Source organism: Ursus arctos, unplaced genomic scaffold, assembly GCF_023065955.2.
Source record: "Ursus arctos isolate Adak ecotype North America unplaced genomic scaffold, UrsArc2.0 scaffold_2, whole genome shotgun sequence".
Lineage (NCBI taxonomy): Eukaryota > Metazoa > Chordata > Mammalia > Carnivora > Ursidae > Ursus > Ursus arctos.
In genome coordinates this window covers 30,500,304-30,512,727 of record NW_026622874.1, presented here as the reverse complement: position 1 = coordinate 30,512,727, position 12,424 = coordinate 30,500,304, and the positions used below count along the sequence as shown (strand labels likewise).

Here is a 12,424-nt window from a genome sequence, read left to right as displayed (position 1 = left end):
GGGGGGGACTGGATCCAGCAGCTGGCTGGTGTAGTATCCAGCCTCCTTTAGGACTAATCACTGATAGGAGGGAATGCTGTGCACGTGTGTGTGCACACAACACACACACGTGCGCGCACACAACACACACACATGTGCGCACACACACACACACACACACACACTGCGGGCAGACAGACCAGTCCACTGAGAAGCCTGCAAAGTCCCAGCCACAGCTGTGCAAGGGGCGTGCATGCACACAGGCAGGCAGAGCCTGGCTCTGCAAAAGGAGACAGAAGCCAGCGCCCGTGCGGTGACAAAGGGACAACCACTCATGCTCTGGCCTCCTGTGTGAGCCCCGAGCCCTCGAGCCGTCGGAGCAGTAACCGGCAGCGGGAGAGGGGGAGGGAGGAAGCTCAGAGCACAGGAGGTGCCGCCCTGCGCCAGGCACAGGCTGCAGCTCTCCCATCAGGGCCGTCGGGACTACTGGGAATAGAGACACTGCTCGAAATGGTTGGTTATAGAGTCGGAGGAGTTTGTCACTTGTGACCACAGGTAATTAGGAGCTGCCTCCAGCGCCAGTGAGCAAGGCTTGAGCCTTTGAGCCCAAAGCATTCCTGCTCAGGTTCTAACCTGAGAGAAATGTCAGAGTGGAATTAGCAGAGCTTAAGCAGAAAGCCCAGGATGAAAATGCTGGCAGCCTCCTAGCTGCCTCAACATGCAGCCTAAGAGCGAAACAAAGCCACGCGGCTGCTACATTCAACTGGCCCCGGGGCGGAAGGTTCGGGAAAACTGGATTTGGCAGACAAGCTCAACCCTGGGTTGCTGTTCCAGCCCAGCTCGCAGTCTGGGGTTAGCAAAGGCATGTGCTTCCCCAGGCCAAGTTCAGCTGCGCAGAGCAGGTGCCAAGTTCCTCTCTTCGATAAATACTATCTGCAAAATCTACTCATCCTCCCGAAACCCTCCAGCCAGAGGTATCCTTTACCTTGACTTCTCCATCCCCTTTCTTTCCCTTAGCCCGAGTCTTGCCCCAGCTCCTCGCTGTCCTAGGGCAAAAGAAAGTAGCTTTGCCCACATTTCCCGGGGTCCTCCTGAGGGCCAAGTGTAAACCAAATCGGTAAGATATCAGAGAAAGGCAGCACCCTTCACGCCGCCTGTACCTTATATAATCATTACATCATCTCTTACGAAATCAAGTTAAATCAAATTCCGACGGCAGAATTCCTCCACGTGCTTGAGCGAGGGGCTTTAGGGAAGGAAAGGTTTCCCACATGGCGTGCCGCTAACTGCCATCTTCTGTGGCACACTTTGCTTCGCCAGGCTTCCCAGTGTTGTGTTCATTGAAATATCATCGGCATACCGCATTCTATTCATTTTAGGTAAACGATACAAGGATTCTGTATTTGTATATATTGCAAAGTGCAGACCACAACAAGCCCAGTTAATACCCATCACCAAGGATTTTTAGTATTTTATGCCATTTCTTATTCTTACAGGTATCCCCTGTTCATTTTCCACACACACACCACCCCGACCCTGCCCACCACCTGCCACCTGTTATAGGATTTGTCCCAAGCCTGGGGAAATCCTCGCCTTGCTTCTAGTCACTGGGACCCAGCTTCACTTCTCTCTTCATCCAGATGGTTACAGAGGCCAAGAGGGTTCGGATGCGCTGTCACGCCTCACCTACGGAAGTGCCAAATGTATGATGTGCTCCAGCCTGAGGAGGACAGGACTTTAGGTGCTATCCTCTGAACAAGGATCGCCTTTTAGAAATTCCTACCCTGTGAACCAGAAGCTGTTTTCATGTCTGGTTTAAGCATTTGCAAGAAGTGCGCTGGGAAATGCAGCAGAATGAATGCAGGAGCTGTCTGCAAATTGATCTCCCGGGGATAAGGCACCATCTTCCGCAGGCTGCCTGTAGCAAGGGGCTTTTTAAAAATTAAATCTGTCATGGAAAATATGCTGGCTCTTGCTACTTCAGGCCACCCGGGGATAGTCAGGTGGATTTTAAAGCCTGGAAAGTGAGAGGTTTGAGGGGCGGCCGGGGTCCTATGGCCTCAGCAGGTGCAGTGGGAAGAGGGTGGAAGAGGCATCAAGCTCCCCCAGGCCCCTGAAAGCATCATGTCACCCATGTTGGTCCACGTCTCCTTGGGGTCTCTAGGCACCTCCAGAAAAGTCAAACCCTGAAGCTGAAGCTGCCCCTACCCTGTAAGTCTGGGACAGTTCCCTTCTGGAGTCTTCAAAACCAGGTGGGGAAAGAGCTAGCACAAAACCTGGGGGATGGACAAACTGGCCAGCGGCTTCCCTCCGGGGCCCCTCTCTCCCCAGATTCTAATCATTCCTAATGATTCAGATCCATTGTTCTCCCGCCATCCATGCAAAGACCCCTTCCTGATTATCAGCCATTTAGCCACCCATCTGTGCCCTGTCCACCAGGAGGCATACGGGTACCCGCAGGGGACTGTATTTCTCTCCCAGTCAGCTAATCCCCCCTCCCCCCAGCAATATCATCTCAAAATCACCTCCTCACAGCCTTTGCTGACTACTCCTGGACTAGAAGGGGCCTTAGACTCATGGCTACCATACCCATACTCAGATGTTAAGGCCTCTCCCCAGCTCTGACCAACACAGGGGCCGTGACCTGATTTTCAGGGGCATGTCCAGCTGCACACCTCCAGTCAAGTGGCCCCCAACTGAGAGCTAAAGGTCACCCCTGTGGCCTTTCATGATGGACTGAAACAAACTGCAGCTTTGTCACACACCATCCCGAGGCTATGCTTCCTCTGTGGTAACACAGCTGACCCAGAGAGAAACTTGTCAGGAGGGTCACTGTGCCTCTTCCCGCTCCATCATTGGACTATGTGACTCCACAGCATCCCCTTCTCCTTTCTTTGAACAAATAGCAAACATTCAAAAGCCATCAGCCATGTAGCCGATGGTGCCTCCATGAGGCCCAGATGCCTTTAGCCAGCAGCCAGGGGCCTGCTTTCTAGTAGAACGACACAGGACACGGGCAGGGCCTGCCTTGGCCTCCAAAGCCATCCTTTGGCTGACAGGTTCCTCCCAGGGAACTGAAGGCTGGAGAACCAGGGCTGCTAACCCCGCCTCAGGGAAGTGGGGTCCCCACTTAGAGGAGGGGCACAAAAGCAAGAGTTGGTCTTGGCGATTGCCAAACTTGAGCTCCAGTTCCAGCTTCACTTAGCTTATTGGATCCGGGGCAAATTATTTCAGCTAACTGAGCCTTAGTTTCCTCAGCATCTTAATGAAACAATGATGCATATAAAGGCTTTAGCAGATGCTGGTCCTGGGAGATACTCAATAAATTGGGGTGATTATTATTATCTTATGCTGGCATCAGTAGTACCTACAAAGGCTGAAAGACCTCTATACTCAGAGCCTGGGAGAGAGAAAAGGGGAGAGGGATGAGGGGGGCTATAGGGGCAAAGTTTCAGAGACAGACAGAAGGAGAGGTTCTTCACCTTGTAGTCAAGCCTTTAAAAACCTACAGCAATAACAAGAAGGAGGCTGCCGTACTTGTATGCTCATTTTTGGCTGGCTGGATGGTTGGTTGGCCCACTTGCTCATTCATTCAATTATTGAAGACATACTTTGTACCAAGCTCTAAGAAAGCTGATCAGGAAAGAGAGGTGAATCAGGCAGACAACGCCCAGCCCTTACGAAGCCTCTAGACTGCAAAAAAAGACCTACAGTGAACAGTTCATTGGAAGTATGATGAGAGCTACGAAGAGAAAGTGACTGGTACTTATTGGATCAAAAGATAGGGGGCCTCGGGGTGCCTGGGTGGCGCAGTCATTAAGCGTCTGCCTTCGGCTCAGGGTGTGATCCTGGATCCCTGGGATCGAGCCCCGTATCAGGCTCTTCTGCTGGGAGCCTGCTTCTTCCTCTTCCACTCCCCCTACTTGTGTTCCCTCTCTCACTGGCTGTCTCTGTCAAATAAATAAATAAAATCTTAAAAAAAAAAAAAAAGATAGGGGCCTCGCTTACACTAGAGAGATTAAAGAGACGCTATATGGACAGGGCCCCATTGTGGATTCAGAGCTTCACCCCAGAAGCCTAAGTTAAATACAGGCAGGACAAGACCATGAAGTGACACTAGTAACAAGTACATTGCAACCAACAGAGTTTGCAATGAGAAGCACCAAAATCAGGCGGGCCCATGACACACATTACACCAGAAACCATCCGTATGGACATCTGGGCTTGGATAGATTTTGTGCGTGAGCTCCTGAAGCAGGTGTTCAAAGACCCGCTGAAGGGGCTGAACTAACATTTGCTTCCATTAATCTAACATCTTAGAACGTAGTTATTATTATGAAAGTTCGCCTGGGTTGCAATCCTAACTCTGCACTTATTAAAAGCTCAGGCTAGAATAAAAACCTCCATGACTCACTGGCAAAATTCATAAGAACTTGTTCAGAGCCAAAGAGCACATTTTTAAGAGTGGAAGGAGCACTTAAACAAGGAAGCACAGACACAGGGCAGATGGGGTAGGAACATGAAATGTGACTGGGCCAACACGGGACTGGTGGAACCAGACAGAACACATCCATGAGCAGCCTTTCAGGAACACGTGGGTTTGCCAGAATGGGACAAACTGCTCGCTGGTAACCTAAGGCCACTGCTCACGAGACATGAATGCAGGGCAGCGAGGGGAAAACTGAGTTCAGAAGGATGCTGAGAAAGCAGAGACTCTGCCAGCAGTGTCCGCGCGGGGTGTCACTGAGGTCAGAGTGAACAGGATTCCCGCTGCTAGAGTTATCTTTGGCTTCTTGATGCTTCACAGACATGACCTGTCCGTTCTACAGGTCACTGACCATTGAAGCCAGAAGAGACATTGAAGAACATCTGGTCCCTGTTTCCTCGAGATGTTCTGTAAAACACCAGCTCTGATAGGTGTCAACAGGTATACTACAGTAGATAATAGAAACTTGCTGGTGTGATTCCAAAAAATGGTCAGGGGGCAAATAAATGTGTAAAATGCTGGACTCAACATCTGAGACCCACCGGGGACTGAACCTGTGATGTGGGACTCATTAGCACACTATGTAATAGTCCGTCAAGGTTGGCAAGGGGTAAGAGAAATGACAGCTGCCCTTCCCCAGCACCTCCTCCGCGTTGGGCTGTACCATTCCCTCTATCCATTCTGCCTTAGGAGGAAAGCAGGATCTGTGACGAGCCCAACAGAGCCATTCTTTCCCAAACCTGTTCGTTTGGTGCTACCTGAAAGGCCCAGGCACAGATCTTGGAATCACCTGTCTGGGAGATTTCTAGGTATTAAATTTCAGCCCCAAGTTTTAAAACTTACAACAGCTGATGGGCTCTCCTCATTTCCAGAAAAGCGGAGCTCATCAATAACAATAATGAGAACACCACATACAAGGAGACTTTGTTTCGACAAAGTACCCTTCTAAGGTGCTACTACTATTCCTATTTCATAAATGAATGAATTGGGGCCCAGGGAGTTTAGATAACTGGCCCATGGTCACGAAGGAGAACCAAGATTTGAACCCAAGAACTCTGACTCCAGAGTCCACATTTGTAACCACCACTCTCTGTTGCCTCCCTGTGCTTATTCTATGAGCCGCACTATTAGGGCTCCTCCTCGCCTTCTTCGCTCTGCTACCGCCAATTCCTATGGATAGTGGAAGGAAAGCAACTCAACTGTGCACCTGCTTGTGTGTAAGACACTGTGCCCGGCCCACGATCACCCTTCCCATAGCTACGTTCGGAGTAAACAGTATGAATCCACAGAAGAAGGACGGCTGTACTTATTCAATCTCCCCCTGTGCCCTCACCCCCAGCAAGCACGTGGCTGAGCCCAGATGCAGAGATCTAGCTTCAAAGCCCACACTCACTCCAGAACTTTACTGCTTCCTTAGGAATGTCCACATATACTCTAGCCACCTGCGGTTCAAGCTGGTTCGTAACAGAGCATGGAGTGCTTTCATTGTCTCCCACCCCCCAGGGATCATGATGGGGTTCGGCTATATGTTTGGGGGGTATTAGGGAGGATCCCTAAGGATCCATGGACGTCTACACAGGTCCCTAACATCAGCCCCTGACCCTCTTGAGGGAAAAGGGCCTTGGCTTTGATTTTTATGCTGTTGTCCTGAAAGAATTATGGCCTTATCACTCACATCGTCTGTCCCCTTCCCCCACCCCTAATTCCAATACCTGATTTTATTATCTTTATAATTTGACAGTGTAATAGGTGATTTTAATTCCATATAAGCCCTCAGTAGGGAAGGATGAAAAAAAATATATGCACTATATAGAGATCATTTTTAAACCTTAGGCTGTGATGATTCAGTGGGGAAGGGGATACATTGCCAAGCACCTGGCCTTGGGATCTTTCTTTCCATCTTTTCACCTTCCAAAAGAATTTGTGCAGAAAGAAAACTGAGAGGCTTTCCAGAACAGAGCTCTTTTTCCAAGCCTCCAATGCTTTCAACTTCTCCTCTTCAGAAGAAAATGCCCTTTGGTTACTGAGGAGGCTAGAAATGCATGTACAGTATTCAAGACGGCTCACTGTGGCAACCTCGGCTGTAGAAAATAGGCATTAGTAGGCCCCTGCTTTGAAACCACCAGTAACTATAGTCTCAGCTCCCTCCCAAACTCACTAGGTTGGGGCCTTCTCAAGCTAAGAAAAATCCATCCTGGAACAAATTACCATAAGCACAAGCTACGCATAACATACTCAAAACCACAACAACATTGGCTTTAAAAATAAAGCCCCACACACAGAGAAGGAGAACCACCCCACCAATTACCCACATGCCAATTATCCCGTGCACTGACTGCTGTTAATTACCTAATTACTTGTCTACATCATTTAATTGTGATATATTTTCTCTACTGTCCTACTGATGAACAGGAGGACCCAATCTCCCAGCTAGCACCTGCTGGGAGGCGAATCCTCACCCCAGGGTGAAGGGACAGTAGAGCCCTTAAGAAAGGGTTTGGTTATAAACAAAGGCGAGCAAAGCATGAGCTCAGAGCTTCTAAGGCTGAAGGTGGACGGAGAGAGTGGGCTGTGGAGAGAAGGGTGGAACGGGTATTGAGCGGTTCCTACAGGTGCTATGTCACTTTCTGCGTTTTCATGCATCTGATCTCCTCAATAAGAAGGGACTTTTGTAAGGAGGTGCGTATTGCATGGTGCACTGGGTGTTATACGCAACTAATGAATCATCGAACTTTACATCAGAAACCAGGGATGTACTGTATGGTGACTAACATAATATAATCAAAAAACATTAAAATTAAAATTAAAAAATAAATAAATAAATAAATAAATCAACATACAATTAACATAATATAATCAAAAAACATTAAAATTAAAATAAATAAATAAATAAATAAATAAGAATATTATCAGGGAAAAGAAGTGATTGGATTGATTTTGTCCACCACTCAGTGACTAAGAGTCAAAAATAAAGTTGACCTATAGAAAATGAAAAAAAAAAAAGGGGGACTTTTATTAGACCTTTTTACAGATGAGCTTAGACTAGTTCAGTAACTTTCCCAAGACAGCTAGTCAGTAGTCAAAACCAGGATTCAAAGCCAGGCCCCTCTCCCCAAACCTGGTGCTCTGTGTAGTAAGTTAGTAATGTCATGGCCAGGTGAGCCTACTGCCTAACCAGAGGGAAGTGCGCTGGGCCTCTCTCGCACATCTGGCCACGGTAGGGTCATCACTCTGAGGGACAGACATGAGCCTTCTCATGTCCCCCAAACTGGGATGTTACTATGATTCACTGTACAAATTAGTTCCTTCTCTCCTCCCTCCCTCCTTTCCTTCCTCTCTTCCTCCCTTCCATTCTTCCTTCCTTTTTACTGCACACGTTTCTGAGTGTGCTGGGAGATAGTGAAGATACTTTGGAGATAATCTGTGCCAGCTCCGAAAAGTCACTGAACTGGGAGAAGGCAGAAGCCAAAGAACGCCAACACGGGAGACGCTGAGAGTCAGGCTTTCCTGGACAACGCAACGCTGTTTAGCATCGGGAGCACGTGCTGGGTTTGGAACCTGCCACTTCTTGGCTGGGTGACCTTGGAGAAATGATTCTCTCCTCCACAGGGTCCTAGCTGATCGCTCTGAGAGATGGGACTGATACTATAATGCCATGAGGCCGTCTCAGGATTGAATAAGCCGACCCAACACACACGCAGCTTGGTGCTGGAGGCTGCCGCTTGCGCAGTAACGGGAGCTGATGACAGTGTTGCTAGTAGTATCGTGCGAAGCTGTGAGTGCACAGAAAAGAGCACCGAGGGCCTGGAGGAAGATGCCCAGAGGGCCCTGCGCGCTAGAATGCCGAGGGTCTGGGAGGAGGAAAGCTCCACGTTCCCTTACTTTTCATGGACAACTACGTGCCCCGCCCTTAGAAGAAACAAGCGTGCTGTGCTTTCCTTTTGGCAAAACCCTGACTCCCTGGTGACTGACCTAAGATATCAGAACGGCCTGGTTTCCCCCTCCATGAATGAAACTAGCGAAAATAGTGAGTGCTGACCTCTCTACCGGCGGGAGCCAGAGACGCTGGGGCCAGCACCGTATCAGCATTCCACAGAAGCTGGTTCCTCTGCTGCGCGACGTACGGAGACAACATCTGCCCCACAGAACATTCTGCGAGCGAGTACCCTCTATAAGCAAAGGCAGAACAGCCTTCTTTTTATTTTCCAAAAGGCACACGGTAGTAGAGAGTAGAGCGGCGTAGGGCGTCAAGTGGGTAAAACAAAATGATAACAAGCCACGACGGAATCGAGCGCATACCACGTGTGAGACCCTGTGTGCGAGAGCGTTGCCAGCACAATCTCATTTCATCTTCACAATCACGCTTCAAGGCAGAACTTCTCATCACCCTCATTTTACAGATGAGGCAGCATTTGCAACTTGCAGAAGGACTGAGTGGAACAGGCAGGACACAGACCCAGGTCTCATCTGGCTTAGTGCCCACAGGCAAGGAAAATGCTGGATTGGCTTCCGGGTCCTGCCTCTTTCACTCTTGCCTAGGACTTCAGGTGTCTCTGGAGGAAACTGAGGAAGGTGACAGGTCCCTTCTTGCGTTGGGTCCCAAGAGCAGTGCCAAGAGCAGGGTGGTGCTCACACACACGGATTTGGGGGTGATGGTAGGAATGCAGAGGCCAGGGGAGGCCATGAAGCTGGGAGAACCAGCAAGAGGCCTGTGCAGTGAGTCATTTCCGGCTCCAATTCTTTCATTACTGACCCAGCTCTGTGACCTTTCTCTGAAAGGTCCTATTTGGGAAATGAAGGTGGTAAGAAGTGGAGGAGAGACCGGATGGCCACAGTCACACCTTCCAGCTCCAAGTTTTTGCTGTGCACTAGAGGACGTCTACAGAACGATACAACTCCCTAAGCAGGTGTCAAAGGCACTATGTTCTCAGGAATCTTTGCAAATAACACTCGATTTTGCCAAGATAGAAACAGCCACTTCACTTTGCCAGAAAAAAAATAGCTACGAGAATAATTCATGCATGTAATGTTCTTGTCTTCTATGCCCTATGTAACTATGAATTAATTCTCAGAAGGACACAATGAGAGATTACAATGGCAACACCAAAATGACAAGCCTCTTTTTTCCAAGAAAAAGAATGGCTACCTCTTCCTATAAAGGATCTCACTAAAATTGTCTTGGATCCATACCAGACTCCTAGGCACATGCAATTGGAAGGACATTTGAAGGTCAACTGATTTGACTTTCCATTGGGTGCCTCAGTCCCCTCCACAACATGTCGGAGGGGTACCTAGGGAGTGTCTAAATACCTTAAGGACCACTCGGTGCTGCCTCCTTGGACACCTCTGATCTTTCCCAAGTTCTTTCTCGTACCTTCCACAGCTTAGATGCTTCCTCTACACCAGTGGCTACACAGACCGTGCCCAATCCTCCACCACACCAGCCCTTCAAAAATGCTGCCCCGGAGGCTTCCTTTCTACGAGTTGTCAATCACTCTGTACTTACAAAAACAATCTGACCACTGAGGCGCTGTTGTTTTTTGTTGTTGTCCTTGTTTTTTTTAAGACAGATTTATTTGATCCACAATTATTCCAAAATGATTACTACTCCAAATAACCCAAACTGCACTTTTTTTCAATCTATATTATCAGCAACACTGAAAGCTGATTATAATCAACTTGCTTTCATAAAAAGAAGGAAAAAAATTTAAAAAAATAGACTTTAGAAGAATCCACGTGGCTAAAAGGACGACCAGAAAGCACTCCATGCTCCCAAATAAACAAGGAAGAACCGTGAATGCACGCTTCTCCGCCACTGCCCAGTCCCCACTAGAATTTGAATGACCAGCTTTCAAATCACAGACCCATAAAAATGGTCCAGCCACAACCTCATATTTCACAATGTGGAAACTGAGGCCCAGAGATCCCATCTCTTTCTCCTTGGCATCCCCAAATGTTTATTATACTCCGTACTGGGTTAGGCACTGGGGATATCAAGGTATAGAGGCCTTGCCCTCCCAGGTCTCTGAGCAGGAACTCACACACAATGATACAATTAAGGGATTTAAAAATAGGTGGAAGCAGGGGCTCCTGGGTGCCTCGGTTGGTCGAGCCTCTGACTCTTGATTTCAGCTCAGGTCATGATCTCAGGGTCGTGAGATTGAGCCCTGCACGCACCAAGTGTGGAGCCTACTTAAGATTCTCTCCCTCTGCTCCTCCCCCCACTTGTGTGCTCTCTCTCTCTCGAAATAAAATAAAATAGGTGGGAGCATATTGTTGGGGCAACCCAATGATAGGCGTTTGGAACCTGGTACAAGGCACCGTGAAAGACAAAAGGCTATTTCCTTCCTCTGTGCCTTGGCTCGAACTGCCCCTCCCAATGAAACACCCGCCCCCTCTCTTTGTTTGGCAGGCTCAATCCTGTAAGACCCAGCTCAAGTGCTTCCCCCTGCCCGCTGCCCAACTTCCCCCTGCCCGCTGCCCCCTGCCCGCTTCCCACCCCCCCTTTAGCTGCCCTCCTCCTTCCCGCTCCCACACCGTCTGGAACAAATCACCCTCATCGTACTTAGCATCACGTACTGCACTCTCCTTCCTGGGCTGCTCTTCTCTGTTAGACTTCAGCCTGCAGGAGATAGGGCCCTGCATGTGATTCAGCTTTGTATGTCAAGTCTCATTCAGCTGGTGCGTACTGGGTTTGATGAATGAACAAATAACATTTCGGCCCTCTTAAGGGTTAACAGGCGTTTGTCACACACAGCAGGAGAAAAAAGAATGCCAGGCTGAGGAAGCCCAGCGAGAGAGAGCGAGAGAGAGTGAGCACAGAGGTCCAGGGCTCTGAAAGTGTGTGGCTTGCAGAGCTGTGCAGAGCTCTCATGCTGGGAGTGGTAGGGGTGGGGTGGGGGCTTGGGTAGAGTGGCTGAGGTTGGGGCTGGGGGATTACGTCAGGGCCAGATGTGAAAAGCCACATAAGCCATCCTGAAGTGTACAGACATTATCCTAAACTTGGGGGGGGTGGGGCAAAAAGTCTTTACAAAGGAAGTGACATGATCCAATTAGTTTTTAAGGTTACATAATTGGCCAAAGGAGGAAGTATCCCCCTGTGGACTGACACAAGGCAGGAGCCTACTGTGTGGGACAGGACGCGGGGAAGGTCTGGATCAGGGCTCTCTCTGTGTCCCACGAGCTCGGAGTGAGCCCCAAGGATGGAAGTAAAGTCACCATGGGGGAGGGGGAGAAACATCAACCATGATGCCAGCATTTCTCACTTGGAACCCCAGGGTGATACACTGTCCACAGAGACGAGGACCATGAGAAGAACAGTGTTGGAGGAAATATTATGAGGTCATTTTTGGAAAGATTCCTATGACAATCCTTCCAGATGGTTTCTATAGGTCAGAGCTACCTTGTAAAAGAGACAGACGACGTGCAAGAAATCAGTCATGAGAAACCTGAAGAGTACAAGACGAGTGACTACTTTAACCCTCACGGAGACAGCCAGAGCAATCCTGATGATTTGAGCATGAAGGAAACAATTTCAGACAAGAAATCTTCTCTGGTTCTTAAAACTGCTCATCATTTCTCAACCCATTAAATTGGCCGGTGTCTATAAGATATTCTCTAGGCGACCACATTCCATACCTTTCTGATTTTCTGGACCCAACTGACTCATCTTCTTAGCTTTTAAAAATTATGACCAGCTGACTAATGGCCTCACACCATTTAGTAAGTCCTAGTCACTGGGAAGAATTCAGTTTACTGTAATTAAGTAGCCCCCCTCAGCCATTTCACTGACTAATGACCTCATTTTTTTACTCATCTTTTCAAAATGCTAGAATGTCTAGCTATTGCTGGGGAAAACACACGGACACATCACAAATAAACTCCTTCTGCAGCAAAATGAATCCATCTTTTAATCTAGCAACATTCCTCTTGCCCTTATTTCATAGTAAAAGCTCTGAA

At 48.6% G+C, this 12,424-nt stretch overlaps 1 protein-coding gene across 2 annotated transcripts in view; it reads right to left on the bottom strand.

The window, feature by feature from the left end:
* The window catches only part of KCNH1 (potassium voltage-gated channel subfamily H member 1), a 351,315-nt gene that overhangs the window by 68,314 nt on the left and 270,577 nt on the right, over positions 1–12,424 (bottom strand). The gene's annotated exons all lie outside the window — the stretch shown is intronic.